At 47.0% G+C, this 27,219-nt stretch overlaps 1 protein-coding gene across 6 annotated transcripts in view; it reads right to left on the bottom strand.

Annotated features, from left to right (window-relative positions):
* The window catches only part of pkig (protein kinase (cAMP-dependent, catalytic) inhibitor gamma), a 36,979-nt gene that overhangs the window by 7,185 nt on the left and 2,575 nt on the right, over window positions 1-27,219 (bottom strand). The window contains exon 1 of one of the 6 annotated variants that reach the window (XM_083656698.1): window positions 14,076-14,217. The exons of 2 other annotated variants lie outside the window; for them this stretch is intronic. The gene's annotated coding sequence lies outside the window, so the exon portion shown is untranslated. Of the gene's footprint in view, window positions 1-6,840; window positions 6,924-9,677; window positions 9,832-14,075; window positions 14,218-27,219 lie in introns of those variants that run through there. 3 more of the 6 variants (XM_083656699.1, XM_083656700.1, XM_083656701.1) reach the window with 3 other exon arrangements.

Here is a 27,219-nt window from a genome sequence, read left to right as displayed (position 1 = left end):
ACAGTGACCCGGGGCGAGTCTGCTCTCAACCACTTTCACTCACACACAGTGACCCCGGGCGAGTCTGCTCCCAACCGCTTTCAGTCACACACAGTGACCCCGGGCGAGTCTGCTCCCAACCGCTTTCAGTCACACACAGTGACCCCGGGCGAGTCTGCTCCCAAACGCTTTCACTCACACACAGTGACCCGGGGCGAGTCTGCTCCCAACCGCTTTCACTCACACACAGTGACCCCGGGCGAGTCTGCTCCCAAACGCTTTCACTCACACACAGTGACCCCGGGCGAGTCTGCTCCCAAACGCTTTCACTCACACACAGTGACCCCGGGCGAGTCTGCTCCCAAACGCTTTCACTCACACACAGTGACCCGGGGCGAGTCTGCTCCCAAACACTTTCACTCACACACAGTGACCCGGGGCGAGTCTGCTCCCAAACACTTTCACTCACACACAGTGACCCCGGGCGAGTCTGCTCCCAACCGCTTTCACTCACACACAGTGACCCGGGGCGAGTCTGCTCCCAAACACTTTCACTCACACACAGTGACCCCGGGGCGAGTCTGCTCCCAAACGCTTTCACTCACACACAGTGACCCCGGGCGAGTCTGCTCCCAAACACTTTCACTCACACACAGTGACCCCGGGCGAGTCTGCTCCCAACCGCTTTCACTCACACACAGTGACCCCGGGCGAGTCTGCTCCCAACCGCTTTCACTCACACACAGTGACCCGGGGCGAGTCTGCTCCCAAACACTTTCACTCACACACAGTGACCCCGGGCGAGTCTGCTCCCAAACGCTTTCACTCACACACAGTGACCCCGGGCGAGTCTGCTCCCAAACGCTTTCACTCACACACAGTGACCCCGGGCTAATCTGCTCCCAACCGCTTTCACTCACACACAGTGACCCCGGGCGAGTCTGCTCCCAACCGCTTTCAGTCACACACAGTGACCCCGGGCGAGTCTGCTCCCAACCGCTTTCAGTCACACACAGTGACCCCGGGCGAGTCTGCTCCCAAACGCTTTCACTCACACACAGTGACCCGGGGCGAGTCTGCTCCCAAACGCTTTCACTCACACACAGTGACCCCGGGCGAGTCTGCTCCCAAACGCTTTCACTCACACACAGTGACCCGGGGCGAGTCTGCTCCCAAACACTTTCACTCACACACAGTGACCCGGGGCGAGTCTGCTCCCAAACACTTTCACTCACACACAGTGACCCCGGGCGAGTCTGCTCCCAACCGCTTTCACTCACACACAGTGACCCGGGGCGAGTCTGCTGCCAACCGCTTTCACTCACACACAGTGACCCCGGGCGAGTCTGCTCCCAAACACTTTCACTCACACACAGTGACCCCGGGCGAGTCTGCTCCCAACCGCTTTCACTCACACACAGTGACCCCGGGGCGAGTCTGCTCCCAACCGCTTTCACTCACACACAGTGACCCCGGGCGAGTCTGCTCCCAACCGCTTTCACTCACACACAGTGACCCCGGGCGAGTCTGCTCCCAACCGCTTTCACTCACACACAGTGACCCCGGGCCAGTCTGCTCCCAACCGCTTTCACTCACACACAGTGACGTTGTGGGCTGGAGACGCAGGTGGAGAAGGTGATGTTTTGGGCTGGAGACGGCCTTTAAGCCCCTCTAGGTAAGAGCAGTACCTCAGGAAATGCCACAGCCCCGGGGCCACTGGCGTTTCCACCCAGAAACGACAAGAGGCGCTCTGTGTTCACAGCTCTGCAGCAGCAGGTAGTGTGATCGTCCCTCAGATCTCCATCCAGATAGCTGCTGCCATTAGTAAGCAAAGTCGCCGTGGGAGGCCACTTTCACCTTTCCTTACATACACGTGAAAGTCAAAGAGATAAGTCCTCATTAGGCAGATTGAATTTAACGAGCTCACCGTCTCACACTTTTCATAATCACTTTTCATAATCACTTTTCATAATCACGCCCACCTTTTCCACCAACTTAAAACCAAGTTCAAAAAAACAAGTGACCCCTTCAAGTGCCAATTATCCCACAGACATCTGAGACCCTGTTTGAAGATTTACCTTCAACTGCCGACCGACTGAAACACAAAACAGTTGAGCGACCGTGTGTCTCGTCCAGCGATGACTGTTTGTGCTGTGTTCTGCTCCACTGGGCCCAGTTGTTATGCAGCTTGTGGGAGACACTGTCTAATTGCTGCTCCTTTGTTTAATTAGTCGGCTTGCGTCAAATCCTACCAGGAGATCATTAACGAGTTTTCCATGGAGGGGTGGAGATGTCCTTCTGCTCCTCACTCTGCACGTTTACACTCTGCTCTGCCTGAACGCCCGCCCGCCCGGCCGCCTGGTCTCCTCTGCCTGCCTGCCTGCCTGCCTGCCTGGTCTCTGCCTGCCTGCCTGGTCTCTGCCTGCCTGCCTGCTAGGGGTGGGGGGGGGGGATCGATACAGCATAGTATCGCGATATTTTGCCTGATGATATTGTATCGATATTTGGACGCCAAGTATCGATATTTTTAGGGATGCACCGATATGAAAATGTTGGCCGATGCCGATAACCGATATTAAGATTGCTGTTATGGCCGATAACCGATATTTACCGATGTCGATATGATCTGTATAAAAACACATTTCTATGATAATAAAATTTTGTACATACTGAAAAACACATCAACAAAATAATCAAAAGTTATACATTTCTTTATTTCAAAAACATTTGTAAAAGCCCATAAATCATAGATTTACTGCATTATTTCATCTCAATGTGAAGGATTTGGCTGATACCGATAACCAATATTAACATTGCAACATCGGAGCGATACCGATATGTTAAAAAATTACTAACATCGGCCGATACCGACATACCGATATGACTGCCGATATATCGTGCATCCCTAGATATTTTATTATATACTGTGCAAATAAACTGTTTGCTATTACAGTGCTAGAATAATAGAATCAATTGCTTTTTCAATTAATTGTGTCTACTTGACAATGTTGCTGCAATAAAATGGTTGAAGTCAGATGAACAGACTGGAAAATTGATCTTATATAAACCAGATGTTGACCAAAGTTTTCCTTTGGGGGACATCATTTGCAGTTGAAAAAGTAAGAAATCACAATATATCGCAATATCGCAATACTATCGTATCGTGACTCAAGTATCGTTTTAGTATCGTATCGTGGCATCTGGTGATCCCCACCCCTCCTGCCTGCCTGCCTGGCTGGCTGCCCGCCTGCCTGCCTGGCTGCCTGGCTGCCTGCCTGGCTGCCTGCCTGCCTGCCCGCCTGGTCTCAGCTGTGGAAAGGAAGACTTTAATGATGACGCATTTGAAAATCACTCTGGATCCCTGAGAGGCACAAACCACCTCGCCGTGAGATGATGAACATGTTTTCAAAGCGCTGATGTGATGGTGTGAGAGGCAGCGGAGGTGCTTTTCTTATTGTTGTTGCTCTTCACCTGCTGCCATTTTCTATCATGTAAATAAATGAACATGTAGTGAAGCGTCTTTGGAAATAGACGATCTCTGAAGGACACCGGTGACCTGATCTGTGTACCACCAACACCAACTGACTGGATTAATTGCTCGTCTCGTTTATTGTCGAGTGGAATAACAGAGTGATCACTGCTCGATGAGATGACAGAGACGTTATATTTAGAATATTACAAAGCCTCGTATATCGCTCACACGTTTCACACGCCAAAATCACACTGGTATCTCATAACTATATTGTGATCAATTCTGACCGGTTCGTAGTATAAAAGTGGCGCTGTCCTAGTTAATAAAGGGTGTCTTTATATGAAAGGCCAGTGCGTCTCTCTACAGAAGGAAACTCGACACACCTGCAGCTGTAAGACAGAATGTCACAGGTGTGCATTTTCACTCCACACAATAAACGAGTCAAGCCTCCACGGTATATGTCTCACGAGCTGAACTCAGCGTCGCCTCCCCCCCCCCTCCTCCAGCAGCACCGCACAGTCAGGTTCTGACCCGGCCCAGTCCAGTCCAGTGTGTGACGTGTGGAGGAGATCCTTTAGACTTTGATGAGTTCTTCACTCAAACGCTGCTCATGTCCTGCCAGCAGGGTGTGGAGGAGGACAGGAGAGAAGCTTCCTCCCACCATGGCAGGCTGGAACATGAATGGTGGGGCAGACTGGGTGCGGTGGTGGTGGGGCAGACTGGGTGCGGTGGTGGTGGTGACATGTAACAGAGGTGACAATGTAACACGAGTGAGATTATTATTAGGAACAAAAACCCCGTGAGATCACAGAGAGAATATGAGTCAGCGTCAGCAGCAGCACAGCAGCCACTTTGCCTGGGCCCATTAGGGAAGGCAGGCCCGGCCCGGAGCCTTTTAAAGCTGATTCCTCTGTAATAAAGTCACATTATGCTCCATAAGAACCCACACAAAGACCGGCTTCCTTGCTCATCTGGGAGGTCCATTAGGGCCTGTCCTCCCGACCCATTTCAAGTCAGGCCACTAATTGTCCAGCGTTTTATGGACGAGGCAAACAGCCTCCACATGACTGACTTTCATCTACCTCTCATAGCAACTACTTTTCCACTGGCTTCCTCATCCAGGGTGCTTTACATCCAGGGTGCTTTACATCCAGGGTGCTTTACGACTAGGGTGCTTTACGTCCAGGGTGCTTTACATCCAGGGTGCTTTACATCCAGGATGCTTTACATCCAGGGTGCTTTACATCCAGGGTGCTTTACATCCAGGGTGCTTTACGTCCAGGGTGCTTTACATCCAGGGTGCTTTACATCCAGGATGCTTTACATCCAGGGTGCTTTACATCCAGGGTGCTTTACGTCCAGGGTGCTTTACGTCCAGGGTGCTTTACATCCAGGGTGCTTTACATCCAGGATGCTTTACATCCAGGGTGCTTTACATCCAGGGTGCTTTACATCCAGGATGCTTTACATCCAGGGTGCTTTACATCCAGGGTGCTTTACATCCAGGGTGCTTTACATCCAGGATGCTTTACATCCAGGGTGCTTTACATCCAGGGTGCTTTACATCCAGGGTGCTTTACATCCAGGGTGCTTTACATCCAGGGTGCTTTACATCCAGGATGCTTTACATCCAGGGTGCTTTACATCCAGGGTGCTTTACGACTAGGGTGCTTTACATCCAGGGTGCTTTACATCCAGGGTGCTTTACATCCAGGATGCTTTACATCCAGGGTGCTTTACATCCAGGGTGCTTTACGACTAGGGTGCTTTACATCCAGGGTGCTTTACATCCAGGGTGCTTTACATCCAGGATGCTTTACATCCAGGGTGCTTTACATCCAGGGTGCTTTACGACTAGGGTGCTTTACATCCAGGGTGCTTTACATCCAGGGTGCTTTACGACTAGGGTGCTTTACATCTAGGGTGCTTTACATCTAGGGTGCTTTACATCCAGGGTGCTTTACGACTAGGGTGCTTTACATCCAGGGTGCTTTACATCCAGGGTGCTTTACATCCAGGATGCTTTACATCCAGGGTGCTTTACATCCAGGATGCTTTACATCTAGGGTGCTTTACATCTAGGGTGCTTTACATCCAGGGTGCTTTACATCCAGGGTGCTTTACATCCAGGGTGCTTTACATCCAGGATGCTTTACATCCAGGGTGCTTTACATCCAGGGTGCTTTACGACTAGGGTGCTTTACATCCAGGGTGCTTTACATCCAGGGTGCTTTACATCCAGGGTGCTTTACGACTAGGGTGCTTTACATCCAGGGTGCTTTACGACTAGGGTGCGTTACATCCAGGGTGCTTTACATCCAGGATGCTTTACATCCAGGGTGCTTTACATCCAGGGTGCTTTACATCCAGGGTGCTTTACGACTAGGGTGCTTTACATCCAGGGTGCTTTACGACTAGGGTGCTTTACATCCAGGGTGCTTTACGACTAGGGTGCTTTACATCCAGGGTGCTTTACATCCAGGGTGCTTTACGACTAGGGTGCTTTACGACTAGGGTGCTTTACATCCAGGGTGCTTTACATCCAGGGTGCTTTACATCCAGGGTGCTTTACATCCAGGATGCTTTACATCCAGGGTGCTTTACATCCAGGATGCTTTACATCCAGGATGCTTACCGACTAGGGCTGTGAATCTTCACTGGCCTCATGATTCGATTACGTTTCATCGGTCAACGATTCGATTCGATTCCACGATGCATCTCGATACAGCTCAAAGTATCGCAGCTCCAAGTATCAAATCCTCAATTTTCTGTATTATTACTGCACATGGCTACTAATTTTTCATCAATTAATACAAGCAGTCAGATAAATATCAAGTCCCTTTTTTACTTAGAAAGTGCTTGAAAATCTGAATGTCAACAGAAATTTAAACATAAACGATTCAACGATTCATCTGTCAACGATTCGATTCGATTCACACGTCCGCATCGCGATGCATCGATTGAATGATTAATTTTGAAACCCCTATTTTACCGACCTCCTTCCAAACATGATCTGAACGCCCGAAATTCAAAAAGTGAGATTTGCAAAGCCGTGATAATCCTCTCTCCTCCTTTGAAATGAAAGTGTGGCAAAAGTCAATATATGTCTAACAAGGTTTATAGCTGACAGGATGGAACTAATAACCCACAGGACAGCAGCACCATAGAAGAAGAGCACAGTTACCATAGAAGAAGAAAAGACATCCGTCACCCAGCCCATTTGCATGAGTGAAGTTTTGCTCTCTCAGCAGCCATTACAGATCGTGCGGTCAGATCAGATGATGCACGAGCTTAAGCTTCTATCACAATTAACAAAGCGTTTTGCCAAGAAGCCGTTCAGAAAGGAGGAAACAACTAAAGTGTCCAGCAGCAGCGTAGCTTTAACTTACCAAAGCAATCAAGAGTGGTTTCACTCGCTGTCGGGTTTCCCACAAACTCCCAACCAGCAGACAGACAGACAGACAGACACCAGCAGACAGACAGACAGACCCCAGCAGACAAAATGTCCATTTAGAGCAGTTGAGCGGCCTCCACACTGACAGAGAGAGAGCAGTGCTGTGTCTCAGATGGGGTTCTGGGTTCTGTCTATTCACATGATGTCAGCAGCTGCTCGCCGGACCAGCCCACTTCAAACAACAAGGGGGAGCTGTATTTCCTCATAGAGATTTGCATTGTTGTTCTGCGTGCGTACGCAGCCCGTCCTGTTCAACAACAAATAAAACTACTGTGCTCATTCAACACTCCATACAGTACAGTATATCCTTCCTCTTTTTAAATCGGACCCAGGGCCGGGTGTGACGGCCTCATTTCCCCTGGTGGCTGAAGTGAATATTGCACCTTGCAAAAAACAGCCAGCTCGCTCTTTAGAAATAAGCCATTTTCATCGTTTGCCGGCGCTGTGGAAACGTTTCCCTGACTGGAAGATGTTGCTGCTGCAGACGTCGGCCATCTTTGTCATTTTTAATACAGACAGATTCAAAGAGGGTTTTTTTTCTCTCACATTAGAAGTTATGACATTATGAGTCACATTAAGTCAGAATGATCACCGTTAACAGCAGATACTCGATGCAATCTAATCTTCTGTATCCGGAGCAGAGATAGCGAGGATGATCTAGTGGCACTCTCGTCCTAAACGAGCTAGCTGAGCTCCTGCCTGAAGGCATCTCAAACCAGCCGAGGAACAGGAGATAAGAAAGGCTATTAGCATCAGCTACTGTGGAGGAGGACGTGAGTGAACTAATGAATAAAACAAAAGAAGATCTTGGCTGAGGACTCTTCTCCTCCGGAAAGCTCGAGTGAAATCAGAAATCAATCTGGGCCTGGACAGATCGTCTTGGCGAGCGTATTAGAGGAGCGGCCGAGTAGTGGTTCTCCACTTTGCAACTCGTCTCGGACCACTTCGGAGATTAAAGTTCATTGCGTTCCATTTGCCTATCAGGAGAGAGATCTGTGGTGTAGCTGTCCCACACTGGAACATCTACACCGCACGCAGCAACACCAGAAGAGACTGTGCTGCTGCTGTGCTGTCGATCGCCATGTTCAGAGGTTGGGTTGTAAATGACTGTTTTATCAGCAGCCCACCTGTTGGCAGTGATCTCTGTACCTGACAAAGTGAGGAAGACCTTCCTCGTTAGTGATCTCTGTACCTGACAAAGTGAGGAAGACCTTCCTCGTTTGGGCTGCAGACCGGGGCTGGGTCACATGACTTCAAATCAATATCACGATCATTTCAAACTTTTACCTCGATGAGGTGAATGATTATTTATTATTTACGTTTTTGTTTTTTTACAGTGCCTCGTTCTCCGACGAGGTCTGTACTAGTAGTACTCTACTCACTGTACTGTACTGTACTGTACTGGTTGACAGTTCATGAACGCACATATTCGGAAAAGTATTAAACAAATGAACATGAATTGAATTAACGAATAAATTGTCATGAGCAAGATGAAGGCGGTTGGAGGTTGTAAAATGTCACTTTCAATATGGTTCATAAATAACTGCCTGCCCAGCCCTACTGGAGAAGACACTCCTCTGTTGTGTGTGGTGCTAGGCATGCTCGGCATGCTGTTGTGCTGTATACTGACAGTTAGGCTATGGAGTAGAAATCTACTGGAGGATGACATCAGCAGCGAGTGATTCCACATCACATGACCACATCACATGACCACATCACATGCATGTGACCAGGCAGCCACACAGCACAGGAAATGCCTGTGTTATTATCGACTTCCACTTGTCCCCCGCAGGCTCTGACTGACCACACGGCCCGACAGTATGCTGCTATGCTGCAGCTGAGCTGAAGAGGCATGCTAACATGATGCTAACACATGCTAGCAAAGGGAAACAGCTGCCATGATTTATCTTAACACCTGTTGTTGTTATCAAGATGTGTAATAGAGAGGCAGCAAAGTGAACGTCACTTCCTGCTTCAGCACTGTACCAGAGATTTTCTTACGCCATTTATTCTCCCATAGACATTTCATAAAATGCTTATAAAAATAGTTTTACTTGGTCAAACCAAACGGTTCAGCTATATTTAGAATCGGGAGAGACCAGAGAACATTTCACTCGGACCAAAACTTTTAAAAAACAACATTGAAAAAATATTTTCTTTAAACCCGCATTTTTTTTTTACGTTTTGGTCCGAGTGAAATGTTATGCGATCTCTCCTGTTTCTAAATATATCCGAACCGCTTGGTTTGAACAAATAAAACTATTTTTATAAGCATTTTACGAAATGTCTATGGGAAAATAAATGGCGGATGAAAATCTCTGGTACAGTGCTGAAGCAGGAAGTGACATTCACTTTGGCTCTCTATAAAAGCAGCAGACAGAAAGATCCGGACTCAAGCAGAGATACGAATTAAACCCAAGCGTACAGCACACACACACACACACACACACACACACACACACACACACACACACACACACACTCTGTGAGTTTAAAACTCTTTATCAAACAGATGGTAGAAGAGTGCAAGAAACAACAACGAAGAGCCCCCAACAAACATGCCTCCATGCTGGAGCGACCGTGTGGCGGCCGGGGTTCTGTTCGCTCGGCTCGCGTCACCTGGCAACAGCCGGGTCACTGGACACCGGCGCTGAACAGAAGACCAAAGCGTGCAGGTCAAACAATAGTATGGCGTCACACAGAGCGGAGGCAAACTACGATATCCTGGATCAGATAACCCGGCTCTTAAGAGGTAAGTAAAGATTAAGTTACCACAAGTGGCCAATGTACCTCGATGTGTAGCCATGTGCGTCCCTGTGGTCAGGGGAAAAGTGCAAAAGACGGCGTAATGGAGACCTCCTTCACAGACGGGTGGCCAGCCAGCCGGACACATGACACCAGTCTACTGGAGCTGCGTGTCCTGCCCTGCCTCGGCTATAGGGAATCCCCTGGTGTGTGTGTCCGTGTGTGTGTGTGTGTGTGCGTGTGTGTGCGTGTGCGTGTGTGTGTGTGTGTGTGCGTGTGCGTGTGTGCGTGTGTGTGCGTGTGCATGCGTGCGTGCGTGTGTGTACAGAACGGGTGTGGCAGCGACTCATCAACCACAAGTGATCCACAGCTGAGTCAGAAGGAGCAGGTGCTTCAAATGGACTCCAAACTGAGAGTATGATTACAAACAGTGTTGGGCAAGTTACTTTCAAAATGTAATATACTACATATTACTAGTTACTTACATTGTAATAAGTTACTTTACAATATTACTGTCTGTGTAGAGTAACGCGTTACTTATTACACTACTTTTGCATTACTTTCACCAAAACAACAGCAGCAGCAGAATGACATTGCTGACCCGGAACCATCCAGAAAAATAATATCAACCGCCTTGAAGTCAGTGTAAACAATCCAAAATTCTAAATGTTATTATTTTCCTTTTGTTATTGTCATCTATAGTGGTTATTTGCATCAAAAACACTGTTTGATTAGGAAATGATTATATCTTTTTAAATATGTGCTTTGATTTTTTTTTTAAATAGCTCAATTTGTAACTTGAGTTACTTGACAAAGTAACTGGTATAATATTACTGAAATCCTATAAGTAATAAGTTATATTACTGAGTTATTGCTAAAAGTAATATATTACATGTAATGTATTACTTTTGTAATGAGTTACCCCCAACACTGATTACGAACCAAAAAACACACATCTCATCTCGCAACTTCTCAGCCAGCTGTGAGACTTGAACGTCGCTCCCAAAAACTAAAATGCATCGGGAGGAGGAGGGACAGATTTTTTTTATTGCTCATTATATTACGTGTTCAAAAACGGCCACGTGGAATGTGAAATATTTGTGCCAAGTCCGATCATAAAAATAAGTGCAAGAGATGTTCCTTCCTTGCGACAAACATCGTAAAAAGCCAAACCTAATTTATGGGTTGTTGATCAGTTGTAAGTATTAAGTGAAGGAGATGGCGTCGACGACATGGTTATAACTTATCGTTCTTTAGAGGTGCAGAGTCCACGTTGGAAATATTTAGAAGATCTGGATAACTCTGCTCGTGTGTCTGAGCGTTGTAAAGACGCATGGAGCTCAAATCACTAGAAAGGATCATAACAGATCACAACAGACATCCGGGGTTTACACTTTTGAATGATCCTCTTAACCCAATATCCTTTTTCAACCAACCAAGATGCTGAGGACATTTGAATGGCGACGTACATCTTTGTCACATCCCCTGACAGTCTCAAAGTCCACGTGACAGAAACAACACGGCTAAACCTCTGCCCTGCTTTCTGAGCGTGAAGCCTCCCTCCTGCTCCTTGCTCCCTCAAGTGCCCCGACTGCCAACTTTGCTTTCTACGTCCGTCACGCAGAGAGGTCAGTGGCGCAACTCTATCCCGTCCCGCTTCTACCGCAGCAAGGGTGACCGCTTCTACCGCAGCAAGGGTGACCGCTTCTACCGCAGCAAGGGTGACCGCTTCTACCGCAGCAAGGGTGAGCGCTTCTACCGCAGCAAGGGTGACCGCTTCTACCGCAGCAAGGGTGAGCGCTTCTACCGCAGCAAGGGTGACCGCTTCTACCGCAGCAAGGGTGACCGCTTCTACCGCAGCAAGGGTGACCGCTTCTACCGCAGCAAGGGTGACCGCTTCTATTTCTGACCACAAATTGAACAACAGCAGCAGCCTGTTTGCCTGTGTTGTTGTTCAGGCCCCATCTTCTCCCCAGGCTCTCTGTCTGCACAGTGGAGCCTGAACAAGACCCTCTCGGGCTGACGAGGAGGACCAGAGGAGAGGAGGACCAGGCGAGGAGGACCAGGCGAGGAGGACCAGGCGAGGAGTGGAGTGGAGTGGAGAGAGAAGTGGACGAGGATGGAAAGAGGGAGGAGAGGAGGAAGAGGATGGAAAGAGGGAGGAGAGGAGGAAGAGGGGGCAGCATGGAAGGAATGCACATGTTTATTGTGCTTTGCTAAATAAGGCAAGATCCCAAAACAGACTCGTGTTTTCATGACTTTTCTGAGGACTCGAGAAGAAAGAGAAGAAGTCCTCCTAGACCAGGGATGGGCAACTGTGATGATAGAGAGGATAGAGAGGGCCACACACAAAGAATTCCTCGCTACCAGAGGGCCAGATTGTGGCCGTGCACTTCCACCAGTAGCCTACTGCTGTAACACCATCACTCGCAATTATATTAGCTACTAATTTGATGAAAAGGACTGGTAATCAAAGTTTATTATACCAACATTTATATTTTTCATATTTCAAATTTAGCAATTCTTCCATTCAGATGACACCAGAAACTTTGCTCTAGCTTTAAAACAGCCCGCTACAGCAAGTTGATGGGGTACAATATCACCCAAATATGTCATATTAATCAGATTAGTAATGTTGCATGTGCATCCTGGATATAGTTTGTTACAATAGCATTAGCTTAAATGCTAACGCTAAACAGTATGTGGATGGACAATGCTAACTAGGGATGTCAACGGTTAACCGTTAATCGATTAACCGTCGCTAACGTCGTTGTTCGGTTATTGCTGTCGGTCTATCAGTTAATATAAAAAAAAAAAAAAAAAAAAAAAAAAATTTTGGTCTATTTACTCAATGAGCTCATGCCCAAACAAGGCGTGTCTATTTAGATGCTGAAATGTTAATGCTTTTTGTGTTAGAAATTCTAACACAAAAAGAATTTGTGTTGAAATGTTGATGCTTTTTGTTAATGCTTGTTAATGCTTTTTGTGTTAGAAATTCTAACACAAAAAGCATTAACATTTCAGCATCTAAATAGACACGCCTTGTTTGGGCATGAGTTCATTGAGTAAATAGACACACACACAAAAAAAAAAAAAAAAAAAAAAACATTTTTTTTTTTTTTTTTTTTTTAATATTAAAAAATTATGAATTAACCGATAGGTTAATCGATTATTAGCGTCGGTTAATCGAAAGTGAAATTAACCGAAAATTGACATCCCTAATGCTAACGTTATTAGCGCCATGTTCTGGCTTGTAAAGTAAAATAAAGACACAGATTTGGGTGGTCTAACCTAACCTAATACATCCGCCCTGTAAAAAAAAAACAGGGGCCACGCTGAGTGGGGCTGGGGGCCGCATGCAGCCCGTGGGCCGCCGGTTGCCCACCCCTGTCCTAGGCTATGCTGTAATGCACAAGTCCTTAGCTCATACATGGGCAACATACGGCCCGCGGGCCGTGGGCGCCCCCTGTGTGGCCCGCGATGGAATTGCAAAAAAAAAAAAAAAAAAATTACAGTGCACTTGAACGCAACATGCAAGATACCCGCTGAATAAGTGTCCAAATGTTCATGTCATTCTGGGCAATACTCTTCTGTTATAGCATTTCAGTCTGAAATATGGAATATCTTTCAATAATATTTATGACTAAAAGGCTAAAAGTAATCTCATGTGTAAGAAATGACTGTTCTACATTGAAGTAGAAATTTAAATAATTAACTTGTTGGTTTTGGATTTATTTAGCTTCAAGAGTGCATTTTTGTTCTTGTGTGACCCTCAACACAGGCTTTGAGAATCCCGGGCCACTTACTGATACTTATGCTTAAATTAACCCACTCATATTCTGGTTTATTTCAAGAAAAACATTTTGGCTAGTGGAAATTCTAATTGGCTGGTAACTTTAAAATCTAGCAGCCATATTGGCAGGTGGTGAAAAAAGTTAATTTCAAGCCCTGCAGGGAGAGCAGGTGGTGACATAGGAGTGAGGAAAAGGATCAAATATTGGTGGTTAAGACTGAATAATGACATCACAATTGTTAATTTTAAATGAGTTATTCCTCTAAACGTGGCTTCAAATGCCCCAAATTTTTCACGCTGGCGCCGTTCAGCCCTCAGCAAAATCTGGTAGCGAGGAAATTTTTTTGTGGCCCTCTCTATCATCAAAGTTGCCCATCCATGGGTTACGGCATGACAATATTTGTTCGGCCCCCGGCAACAATCTGGGTTTCTCATGTGGCCCCCCATGAAAAATAGTTGCCCACCCCTGCCTTAGCTCATTGGTAACAGAACAACTGGCGCACGCTTCGCTTTGCACCACCTGTTGGAGGGCTTTCCTTTCACCCATAGCTCCATAGAGTATAGCACCCATCCTCTCACAACAAATACAAAACCCAGCAGCAACAAGCCTCCGCTGAAGACGTCTCACTTACCAGGGTCGAAACTTGATTATCCTGCATCTAGTCAAGACTGCTCGTTAATATACTACGCTGCATTTAAAAAGGGAAAAGAAGTAACAACGCGCTACTGATTTTGCCCGATGAAACTCTCGTGTTGCCTGGACCAGGACAGGAGTGACTGGTGAGTGTGTGGAGGTGGCCTGGCTCAGTCTGAGAGGTTCCACTCAGCTGCATCAGCATCATCACACTCTCTTCTCTTCTCCCACACGTCCAGGAGGATGTGGGCGTTGTGTGATGTGATTAGCTGAGCTGAAGTGTGTGTGTGTGTGTGTGTGTGTGTGTGTGTGTGTGTGTGTGTGTGTGTAGGTGTGTGTGTGTGTGTGTGGGATAACAGCCGCACACATAACCTTCCCCATAAGCAAACAATCATAGCACCTCCTCCCCCACAGTGCTGCTTAGATACGGAAACCTCCACGTTGCACGTTCAGAGCCGACAACACGTTCAGGTTTGTTGCTGCTGCGCGTGACTTTCACAACAAACCCCACGTTAATCCTTTAATGAGTCGCTAGCAGCTAGAAAAATGTGGGATTTCTCGTCCGGCGGCTTGTGTAAAGATGACTCGATGAATAGGCTTTTGTATTCATGAATGAAAATTTAATACCAACTCAGTTTTTTTTCATGGTGACCTGTGGCTGTCCCGTGGGAAACGGGATTTTCTTTCCATATATCATTGTCAAATTAATTCTAATGACTGTCAACTCTTTGTTCCTGTGAGCTGCCTGCTTCCACACCGGCACAGTTTATATCAGTTCCCCTCCACAGTGATTTGGAAGAAACTCGTTCCTGCCTAAGAGGGCGGAAAACATCTCCCATCATCAGCTCATATCATTATCTGATATGAGCTGATGAAGCCTGAGTGGCCAAACACGTTGCTTTTTTAGAGAATAAATCAACTTAAAAGTTCCACATTGTGTGCGGTGGTATGCAACAGTGACAGACAGGCAGACTATTTTTGGGTTGTTTTTATCCACTAGTTATATATATATATATATATATATATATATATATATATATATATATATATATATATATATATATAGTCTATGCAACAGTGACAGGCAGGCAGACTATTTTTGGGTTGTTTTTATCCACTAGTTATATATATATATATATATATATATATATATATATATATATATATATATATATATATAGTCTATGCAACAGTGACAGGCAGGCAGACTATTTTTGGGTTGTTTTTATCCACTAGTTATATATATATATATATATATATATATATATATATATATATATATATATATATATATATATATATAGTCTATGCAACAGTGACAGGCAGGCAGACTATTTTTGGGTTGTTTTTATCCACTAGTATTTATTTGTATATATATATATATATATATATATATATATAAATAAATAAAATAAGTCTATGCAACAGTGACAGACAGGCAGACTATTTTTGGGTTGTTTTTATCCACTAGTATTTATTTGTATATATATATATATATATATATATATATATATATATATATATATATATATATATATATAATAAATAAAATAAGTCTATGCAACAGTGACAGAGGGGCAGACTATTTTTGGGTTGTTTTTATCCACTAGTATTTTAATGTGTCGTCTTCATCACATTAAAGTTCAATGATTTGATGATGTCACGTCATTTGATATGCGCCACTCAAAAATCCTTTCATTGACCTCCAAAAAACACATGTCAATTATATTCTATGAGTTGTCAAAACAATTCACTCTGATGAGAATCCCTTCAGGTGATTATTACTCTCTCAAACATAACCTCCCTACATGTCAAACACTCGTTAAACAACACTTCATATCTGTGCAATCTGTGTTGAGGTTGTGGACCAAGCTAGCTGAAGCAAGAGGGTGTAACTCATCTATGCTACAGTGAATCAACCGGTTTGATACATTAACCCATTGATACCTGATGCAGCATTTGCGTGTATATCCCTCATTTGTGTGTGTATCCCTTTAAGACCGCGAACCGCGTTAACGCGGTTCGCGGTCTTAAAGGGATACCCACACAAATGCTGCATCAGGTATCAATGGGTTAAATCAATCGGTTTGATACTGAAAAACGTGTTTCCACTTTGTCGACTTTCCTCTCCAAACAAGGTCTTTGAGCAGAGTCAATCGTATCAACGATAGAGGACTATTGAACGATGGAGCATTCCTTTCGTGCTACAGCAGTTGGCTGGTCAAGCACTCATTCACATTATTGGATTTGATCAATTCGATTATTCCCGTGTGCCAAGTGCCGACTTTCAGTTGGGACAAAAATGCTAAACCTTTAGCTGCTCTTTAAATGGCTGCACTGACATCGCATTTAATTTTGGGGAGAATAATGAACATGTTGACATTTATAGATCCGGGCTCCAGGAAAATTAATTTTAAACTTAATTCACTTTCTGGAAAAAGTAATAAAAAAAAAAAAAATGCCACTTGGACCCAATTAAAAAAAATAAGTAACATAACTAAAATAACTAACATGTTGTTCTTATCACCAGCTTCTCTCCTCACACAGACCTATGGTACCTTTAGCAAACAGAACTTCTTGTCACGAGAGAGGCTCAAAGCTCAGGGTGATGATGGCTTGTGAGGGGGTCTAAAAACAGAGGAGCTCACGCAGAGAATGCAGGCGCAGCTGGAGGTCAACCCAGATGAACTGACAAAATCACAGCCCACAAAATATGTCCACATTAAACCCATGGTTAGACAGAGGGAGGAGGACCAAAATAGACTCTCTCTCGCTCTCTCTCATAACGCTGGATGGAAGACTTTGCTTCAGTTGTGCAGCCGGTCTGCTGGCTTCCTTCTCATCTATCTTCAGATGAGGAGAGTCACTGGGCAGGAGGAGGCTGCATGGCTGTGCTGCTGCTGCTGTGTTCATAATCTCAAACTAATCTGGAGGATGGCACTTGAACTAATTCTGAGAATAGACGGCTATTTTTACCCCAAAAGCTTATAAAAAGTGCTGTCCTTATTATTTGCGGAAAACGTTTTAATCCGGCTGCCTCAGATGATCAGTAGCAGTAGATGCTCAAACTGGGCAGGAGGAAAACCCCCGTGTGAGGAGCGTTCTTCAGAGGCGTATCAGGGAACGCTCGTTTGACCTAGGATGGGTAGCGGGGAAAAAAGAGAGAGACAGAATGCTGTCTGACGGGGAAAAATAAATACAAATGTGATGACCAGTAAGGAAAAAGCCACTGACAAAAACAAACAGAGCGATACCCCCCCTCCACCCCACCGCCCGCTCCTCATGCTGGGTGTGGGTGCAGGGATATAGGGGTCCGCGTGTTCTCAGGCTCTCTGCAAGAGTAGATATGTCTTCCATTTAGTGAAGGAGTTGGAGGAGGAGAGGGCTGTTAGGCAGAGTGCTGTTCTTCACACAGCACTACAGAGTGCTGTTCAGTCACGCAGCACTAGGGCACTCACAGACTAGTCGACTAGTAAAACCACTAGTCGACACTGTGCTTAGTAGTCGACTAGTCGTTTAATTTTTTTTTTTTCTTTAAGAAAGAACATGAGGTATTTACACGACATACATGGACTATCATATCCCATATCCCCCACAAAGAACATCAAAACAAAACAAGAAAACTGCATAAGATACACAATAATCCAAGAACAAACAAGACTATTGGACAAACAACCAAACAAAAACAATGCATTCAAAGTAAATACATAGATCTTGCCCTGTTGGCAGTTAGGAAATGCATCGCTTTAAATTGGAAAGCACCCAATCCCCCAGCTGTAGTTCACTGGTGGAATGAACTCTCAAGCTACCATACATTGGATAACATTTACTACAAGAGCAAAGGCAGATTCTTAGACATCCCCAAAATATGGCAACCACATACAGAGTTTGACTTTAAGAACTTTTTACCCCAGTGTCATTAGGCTTATCAGGATAGGAGCTGAATGCATTGTTTTTGTTTGGTTGTTTGTCCAATAGTCTTGTTTGTTCTTGGATTATTGTGTATCTTATGCAGTTTTCTTGTTTTGTTTTGTTGTGTTTTGATGTTCTTTGTGGGGGATATGGGATATGATAGTCCATGTATGTCGTGTAAATACCTCCTGTTCTTTCTTAAAGATTAAAAACAAAAAAACAAAACAAAAAACGACTAGTCGACTACCTTTAGGGACGACTAGTCGACTAGTAGAATTCACTAGTCGTGAATGCCCTACGCAGCACTACAGAGTGGTGTTCTTCACACAGCACTACAGAGTGGTGTTCTACACACAGCACTACAGAGTGGTGTTCTTCACACAGCACTACAGAGTGGTGTTCTTCACACAGCACTACAGAGTGGTGTTCACACAGCACTACAGAGTGGTGTTCTTCACACAGCACTACAGAGTGGTGTTCTTCACACAGCACTACAGAGTGGTGTTCACACAGCACTACAGAGTGGTGTTCTACACACAGCACTACAGAGTGGTGTTCACACAGCACTACAGAGTGGTGTTCTTCACACAGCACTACAGAGTGGTGTTCTACACAGCACTACAGAGTGGTGTTCTTCACACAGCACTACAGAGTGGTGTTCACACAGCACTACAGAGTGGTGTTCTACACACAGCACTACAGAGTGGTGTTCACACAGCACTACAGAGTGGTGTTCTACACACAGCACTACAGAGTGGTGTTCACACAGCACTACAGAGTGGTGTTCTACACACAGCACTACAGAGTGGTGTTCTACACACAGCACTACAGAGTGGTGTTCACACAGCACTACAGAGTGGTGTTCTACACAGCACTACAGAGTGGTGTTCACACAGCACTACAGAGTGGTGTTCACACAGCACTACAGAGTGGTGTTCACACAGCACTACAGAGTGGTGTTCACACAGCACTACAGAGTGGTGTTCACACAGCACTACAGAGTGGTGTTCACACAGCACTACAGAGTGGTGTTCTTCACACAGCACTACAGAGTGGTGTTCACACAGCACTACAGAGTGGTGTTCTTCACACAGCACTACAGAGTGGTGTTCTTCACGTAGCACTACAGAGTGGTGTTCTTCACGTAGCACTACAGAGTGGTGTTCTACACGTAGCACTACAGAGTGGTGTTCTACACACAGCACTACAGAGTGGTGTTCTTCACACAGCACTACAGAGTGGTGTTCTACACACAGCACTACAGAGTGGTGTTCTTCACACAGCACTACAGAGTGGTGTTCTTCACACAGCACTACAGAGTGGTGTTCTACACGCAGCACTACAGAGTGGTGTTCTACACGTAGCACTACAGAGTGGTGTTCTACACGTAGCACTACAGAGTGGTGTTCTACACACAGCACTACAGAGTGGTGTTCTACACACAGCACTACAGAGTAGGGCTGTCAATCTCCCTCTATAATCAAATTCGAATTTCAGTGCTTTATACATTTTAATATTCGAATTATATTCGAATATTTTAATTAATTTTTAATTGAATTAAAAAAAAAAAAAAAAAAAAAAAAAATGTCTGAGTGAATTGTTGTCTTCTCTTATGTTGTGTTCTGATTCTAAATATAGCTGAATCTTTGGGTTTGACCAAGTAAAACTTTTTCTAAGCATTTTACCAAATGTAGATGGAAAAGTGAATGGTGGATGAATATTCAAAATAATATTAGGCTTATCACAAATAGTCCAGCAATGATGTTTATTTAAGAAAACATGTTCCTTGTACAATGTACATACATTCATTGCATTAGAAAATAGGTCAGATAACCAGAGCTTAGTTAATATTCATCAGTGATGTATTGGTGCTGTCTGAAATGCTAAAATAAAATAATTGATAATAAAAAAAGACACAGCCTTTGTTTGAGCTCCTTATCAATAAACAAATAAGTAAACTTTGCCAAAACAACAATGAGCCATGAACAACAAAAAAATCAGTCACGTATTGCACTTAAGAGCTATAGGTTTACATTCAGTATAGCAGCTTCAACAGTCAACTTCAGTTAACAATGAATGAACATACATTTTAAGAGCTACAGGTAGGTTTACATCAGTATAGCAGCTTCAACAGTCAACTTCAGTTAACACTCTTTTCTTCAAGTATGTTGTCAGAACTTGTCACTGTTCTAGTGTTCTAAAAAAAAAAAAAAAAAAAAAATTTTTTTTTTTAAATAAAAAAATATTCGTTTTAAAAAAATAATAATAATCGAATTTCGTTCATAATTATTAAATTCGAATAATATTCGAATATCAAAATTCGTTTCAACAGCCCTACTACAGAGTGGTGTTCTTCACACAGCACTACAGAGTGGTGTTCTTCACACAGCACTACAGAGTGGTGTTCTACACGCAGCACTACAGAGTGGTGTTCTACACGTAGCACTACAGAGTGGTGTTCTACACACAGCACTACAGAGTGGTGTTCTTCACACAGCACTACAGAGTGGTGTTCTACACGCAGCACTACAGAGTGGTGTTCTTCACACAGCACTACAGAGTGGTGTTCTTCACACAGCACTACAGAGTGGTGTTCTACACACAGCACTACAGAGTGGTGTTCTACACACAGCACTACAGAGTGGTGTTCTACACGTAGCACTACAGAGTGGTGTTCTACACACAGCACTACAGAGTGGTGTTCTACACACAGCACTACAGAGTGGTGTTCTACACACAGCACTACAGAGTGGTGTTCTACACGCAGCACTACAGAGTGGTGTTCTACACGTAGCACTACAGAGTGGTGTTCTACACGTAGCACTACAGAGTGGTGTTCTACACACAGCACTACAGAGTGGTGTTCTACACACAGCACTACAGAGTGGTGTTCTACACGCAGCACTACAGAGTGGTGTTCTACACGTAGCACTACAGAGTGGTGTTCTACACGTAGCACTACAGAGTGGTGTTCTACACGTAGCACTACAGAGTGGTGTTCTACACACAGCACTACAGAGTGGTGTTCTACACGTAGCACTACAGAGTGGTGTTCTTCACACAGCACTACAGAGTGGTGTTCTTCACACAGCACTACAGAGTGGTGTTCTACACGCAGCACTACAGAGTGGTGTTCTACACGTAGCACTACAGAGTGGTGTTCTACACGTAGCACTACAGAGTGGTGTTCTACACACAGCACTACAGAGTGGTGTTCTACACGCAGCACTACAGAGTGGTGTTCTTCACGTAGCACTACAGAGTGGTGTTCTACACACAGCACTACAGAGTGGTGTTCTACACACAGCACTACAGAGTGGTGTTCTTCACACAGCACTACAGAGTGGTGTTCTTCACACAGCACTACAGAGTGGTGTTCTTCACACAGCACTACAGAGTGGTGTTCTTCACACAGCACTACAGAGTGGTGTTCTACACACAGCACTACAGAGTGGTGTTCTTCACACAGCACTACAGAGTGGTGTTCACACAGCACTACAGAGTGGTGTTCTACACACAGCACTACAGAGTGGTGTTCTTCACGTAGCACTACAGAGTGGTGTTCTTCACGTAGCACTACAGAGTGGTGTTCTTCACGTAGCACTACAGAGTGGTGTTCTTCACGTAGCACTGCAGAGAGCAGAAACTGCTCTTGCATGACCTGATTATTTCTGATCTGGCCGCTTTCTCTGTGCGAGGAGCCGTCACAGGCTGCTAAGCTACAGAAGGGCCAGTGTTGAAGTAACAAGCCTCTGAAGACCAGGCCCTCAAACAAGCCAGGACACAAACACATGATTACAGAGATGTTCTCCACTGCTTTTTATTGAGACGCTGAAGATAATGGAGGGGAGGGTGAGGAGGAGGGGAACAGGGGGGGCGATGTTCTGGCAGAGCTCTGTCTCTGAGGTCAACAGGGGCATGTGTCTCTGTACGGCTCTCTGCGCTCGCTGGCTCCTCTCCATCCCCCCGTGGCCATTTTGAAATGTAACAGGCCATGTTTGGTTAGTTGGTACAAACAGAGGAGAGGAGGTGGCAGAGGGTTTGCTCATCGGGCTGGGGCGCTAACGCTAACGCTAACGCCCACATCTGACATCAGACCATAGGAAAAGCACCTTATTTCATCTGGCTACAATCCACAGGCTGATTTAGCCACTAGAGCAGCGCTTCTCAACGTGCGGTACAGGGGGGCCCCAGGGGGTCCCCAGCACATTGAATGGTTCAACTTCAGCATTATTTATTTAATAACGTGGACTAAATTGGGGCCCTCCTTGATATGAAAACGGTTGAGAAGCACGACTGCACTAGAGGAAGCCACACTGTGACTTTATACTAAGAGAACATCACTCATATCATTATGCACAATAATGACAATATTTTAACCAGAGAGAAATCAGACATAAACAGACAGATTCACCAGCAGTGAGGGGGTGATGGAACTTCATTGTAGTCTGTAATAAATCAAAACATGCAGACATGATTTACGTGTCTTTCTGGCCGACATATAGTCTAGCTGCTTCATTCCTTCCACTGCTCTTCAGTGTGATCCTGGTGTCTGTTTTAAATACTGCCTGTGTGCCGGACGTGTGATCTAAAGTCCTGCAGATCTACATGATCACTGGATGGACGTGTCGTCTAAAGTCCTGCAGATCTACATCCTCACTGGATGGACGTGTCATCTAAAGTCCTGCAGATCTACATCCTCACTGGATGGACGTGTCATCTAAAGTCCTGCAGATCTACATCCTCACTGGATGGACGTGTCATCTAAAGTCCTGCAGATCTACATCATGACTGGATGGACGTGTCATCTAAAGTCCTGCAGATCTACATCATCACTGGATGGACGTGTCATCTAAAGTCCTGCAGATCTACATCATCACTGGATGGACGTGTCATGTAAAGTCCTGCAGATCTGCATCGCTATTTCCTCTCAACCCATCAGACAACATAGGTCTTTATCCCGGGCCCTGTGGGGATGTGCCACAACCCAGTTCTGGCTGCTGAGCCACCAGCTGAGAAACACACTGGTCTGGTCTCCTCTAGTATAGCATTGCTTATTATATGTGTACATTAGCAGGCGGTGTCATTTCACCACACCAGTAACAATCATACTACATGAAGTGTATATTCAATGACAGATCTGTGTACTGATCTTGGGGGGGGAAACACAGTACCACCCGACAGCCTACACACAGTACCACCCGACAGCCTACACACAGTACCACCCGACAGCCTACACACAGTACCACCCGACAGCCTACACACAGTACCACCAGACAGCCTACACACAGTACCACCCGACACAGCCTACACACAGTACCACCCGACAGCCTACACACAGTACCACCCGACAGCCTACACACAGTACCACCCGACAGCCGACACACAGTACCACCCGACAGCCTACACACAGTACCACCCGACAGCCTACACACAGTACCACCCGACAGCCTACACACAGTACCACCCGACAGCCTACACACAGTACCACCCGACAGCCTACACACAGTACCACCCGACAGCCTACACACAGTACCACCCGACAGTCTACACACAGTACCACCCGACAGTCTACACACAGTACCACCCGACAGTCTACACACAGTACCACCCGACAGCCTACACACAGTACCACCCGACAGCCTACACACAGTACCACCCGACAGCCTACACACAGTACCACCCGACAGCCTACACACAGTACCACCCGACAGTCTACACACAGTACCACCCGATAGCCTACACACAGTACCACCAGACAGCCCACACACAGTACCACCCGACAGCCTACACACAGTACCACCCGACAGCCTACACACAGTACCACCCGACAGCCTACACAGTACCACCCGACAGCCTACACACAGTACCACCCGACAGCCTACACACAGTACCACCAGACAGCCTACACACAGTACCACCAGACAGCCTACACACAGTACCACCCGACAGCCTACACACAGTACCACCAGACAGCCTACACACAGTACCACCAGACAGCCTACACACAGTACCACCCGACAGCCTACACACAGTACCACCAGACAGCCTACACACAGTACCACCCGACAGCCTACACACAGTACCACCCGACAGCCTACACACAGTACCACCCGACAGCCTACACACAGTACCACCCGACAGCCTACACACAGTACCACCCGACAGCCTACACACAGTACCACCCGACAGCCTACACACAGTACCACCCGACAGCCTACACACAGTACCACCCGACAGCCTACACACAGTACCACCCGACAGCCTACACACAGTACCACCCGACAGCCTACACACAGTACCACCCGACAGCCTACACACAGTACCACCCGACAGCCTACACACAGTACCACCCGACAGCCTACACACAGTACCACCAGACAGCCTACACACAGTACCACCCGACAGCCTACACACAGTACCACCCGACAGCCTACACACACAGTACCACCCGACAGCCCACACACAGTACCACCCGACAGCCTACACACAGTACCACCCGACAGCCTACACACAGTACCACCCGACAGCCTACACACACAGTACCACCCGACAGCCCACACACAGTACCACCCGACAGCCTACACACAGTACCACCCGACAGCCTACACACAGTACCACCAGACAGCCTACACACAGTACCACCCGACAGCCTACGCACAGTACCACCCGACAGCCTACACACAGTACCACCCGACAGCCTACACACAGTACCACCCGACAGCCAACACACAGTACCACCCGACAGCCTACACACAGTACCACCCGACAGCCCTACACACAGTACCACCCGACAGCCTACACACAGTACCACCCGACAGCCTACACACAGTACCACCCGACAGCCCTACACACAGTACCACCCGACAGCCTACATACAGTACCACCCGACAGCCTACACACAGTACCACCCGACACACAGTACCACCCGACAGCCTACACACAGTACCACCCGACAGCCTACACACAGTACCACCCGACACAGCCTACACACAGTACCACCCGACAGCCTACACACACAGTACCACCCGACAGCCTACACACAGTACCACCCGACAGCCTACACACACAGTACCACCCGACAGCCTACACACAGTACCACCCGACAGCCTACACACAGTACCACCCGACAGCCTACACACACAGTACCACCCGACAGCCTACACACACAGTACCACCCGACAGCCTACACACAGTACCACCCGACAGCCTACACACAGTACCACCCGACAGCCTACACACAGTACCACCCGACACAGCCTACACACAGTACCACCCGACAGCCTACACACACAGTACCACCCGACAGCCTACACACAGTACCACCCGACAGCCTACACACAGTACCACCCGACAGCCTACACACACAGTACCACCAGACAGCCTACACACAGTACCACCCGACAGCCTACACACACAGTACCACCCGACAGCCTACACACAGTACCACCCGACACAGCCTACACACAGTACCACCCGACAGCCTACACACAGTACCACCCGACAGCCTACACACAGTACCACCCGACACAGCCTACACACAGTACCACCCGACAGCCTACACACACAGTACCACCCGACAGCCTACACACAGTACCACCCGACAGCCCTACACACAGTACCACCCGACAGCCCTACACACAGTACCACCCGACAGCCTACATACAGTACCACCCGACAGCCCTACACACAGTACCACCCGACAGCCTACACACAGTACCACCCGACAGCCTACACACAGTACCACCCGACAGCCCTACACACAGTACCACCCGACAGCCCTACACACAGTACCACCCGACAGCCTACACACAGTACCACCCGACAGCCTACACACAGTACCACCCGACAGCCCTACACACAGTACCACCCGACAGCCCTACACACAGTACCACCCGACAGCCTACACACAGTACCACCCGACAGCCTACACACAGTACCACCCGACAGCCCTACACACAGTACCACCCGACAGCCTACACACAGTACCACCAGACAGCCTACACACAGTACCACCCGACAGCCTACGCACAGTACCACCCGACAGCCTACACACAGTACCACCCGACAGCTTACACACAGTACCACCCGACAGCCTACACACAGTACCACCCGACAGCCTACACACAGTACCACCCGACAGCCCTACACACAGTACCACCCGACAGCCCTACACACAGTACCACCCGACAGCCTACACACAGTACCACCCGACAGCCTACACACAGTACCACCCGACAGCCCTACACACAGTACCACCCGACAGCCCTACACACAGTACCACCCGACAGCCCTACACACAGTACCACCCGACAGCCTACACACAGTACCACCCGACAGCCTACACACAGTACCACCCGACAGCCCTACACACAGTACCACCCGACAGCCCTACACACAGTACCACCCGACAGCCTACACACAGTACCACCCGACAGCCTACACACAGTACCACCCGACAGCCTACACACAGTACCACCAGACAGCCTACACACAGTACCACCCGACAGCCTACGCACAGTACCACCCGACAGCCTACACACAGTACCACCCGACAGCCTACACACAGTACCACCCGACAGCCCTACACACAGTACCACCCGACAGCCCTACACACAGTACCACCCGACAGCCTACACACAGTACCACCCGACAGCCTACACACAGTACCACCCGACAGCCTACACACAGTACCACCCGACAGCCTACACTCAGTACCACCCGACAGCCTACACACAGTACCACCAGACAGCCTACACACAGTACCACCAGACAGCCTACACACAGTACCACCCGACAGCCTACACACACAGTACCACCCGACAGCCTACACACAGTACCACCCGACAGCCTACACACAGTACCACCCGACAGCCTACACACAGTACCACCCGACAGCCGACACTGAACCAAAGCACCAGTCTGGTGAGAGGCCAGTATTTATTTCCAGCAGTGCCCATGCCCAGAGAGGCTGGCAGCTGCCCAGTAACACTCTTGCAAAGTAGGGGGTCTCCCCCCCCCCCCCCAACTCGCCTGCTGGGTCTCTGGGCACCAACTCCACTCAGCTACATCATTTTACATGACTATATACTCCTACAAGACAATACTCCTACAAGACAATACTCCTACAAGACAATACTCCTACATGACTATACTCCTACATGACTATACTCCTACAAGACAATACTCCTACAAAAATATACTCCTACAAGACTATACTCCTACAAGAC

This window comes from Poromitra crassiceps (genome assembly GCF_964638095.1).
Source record: "Poromitra crassiceps genome assembly, chromosome: 20".
NCBI lineage: Eukaryota > Metazoa > Chordata > Actinopteri > Beryciformes > Melamphaidae > Poromitra > Poromitra crassiceps.
Note: the sequence above shows the minus strand (reverse complement) of the source record. Positions and strands in the feature narration are given on the sequence as shown.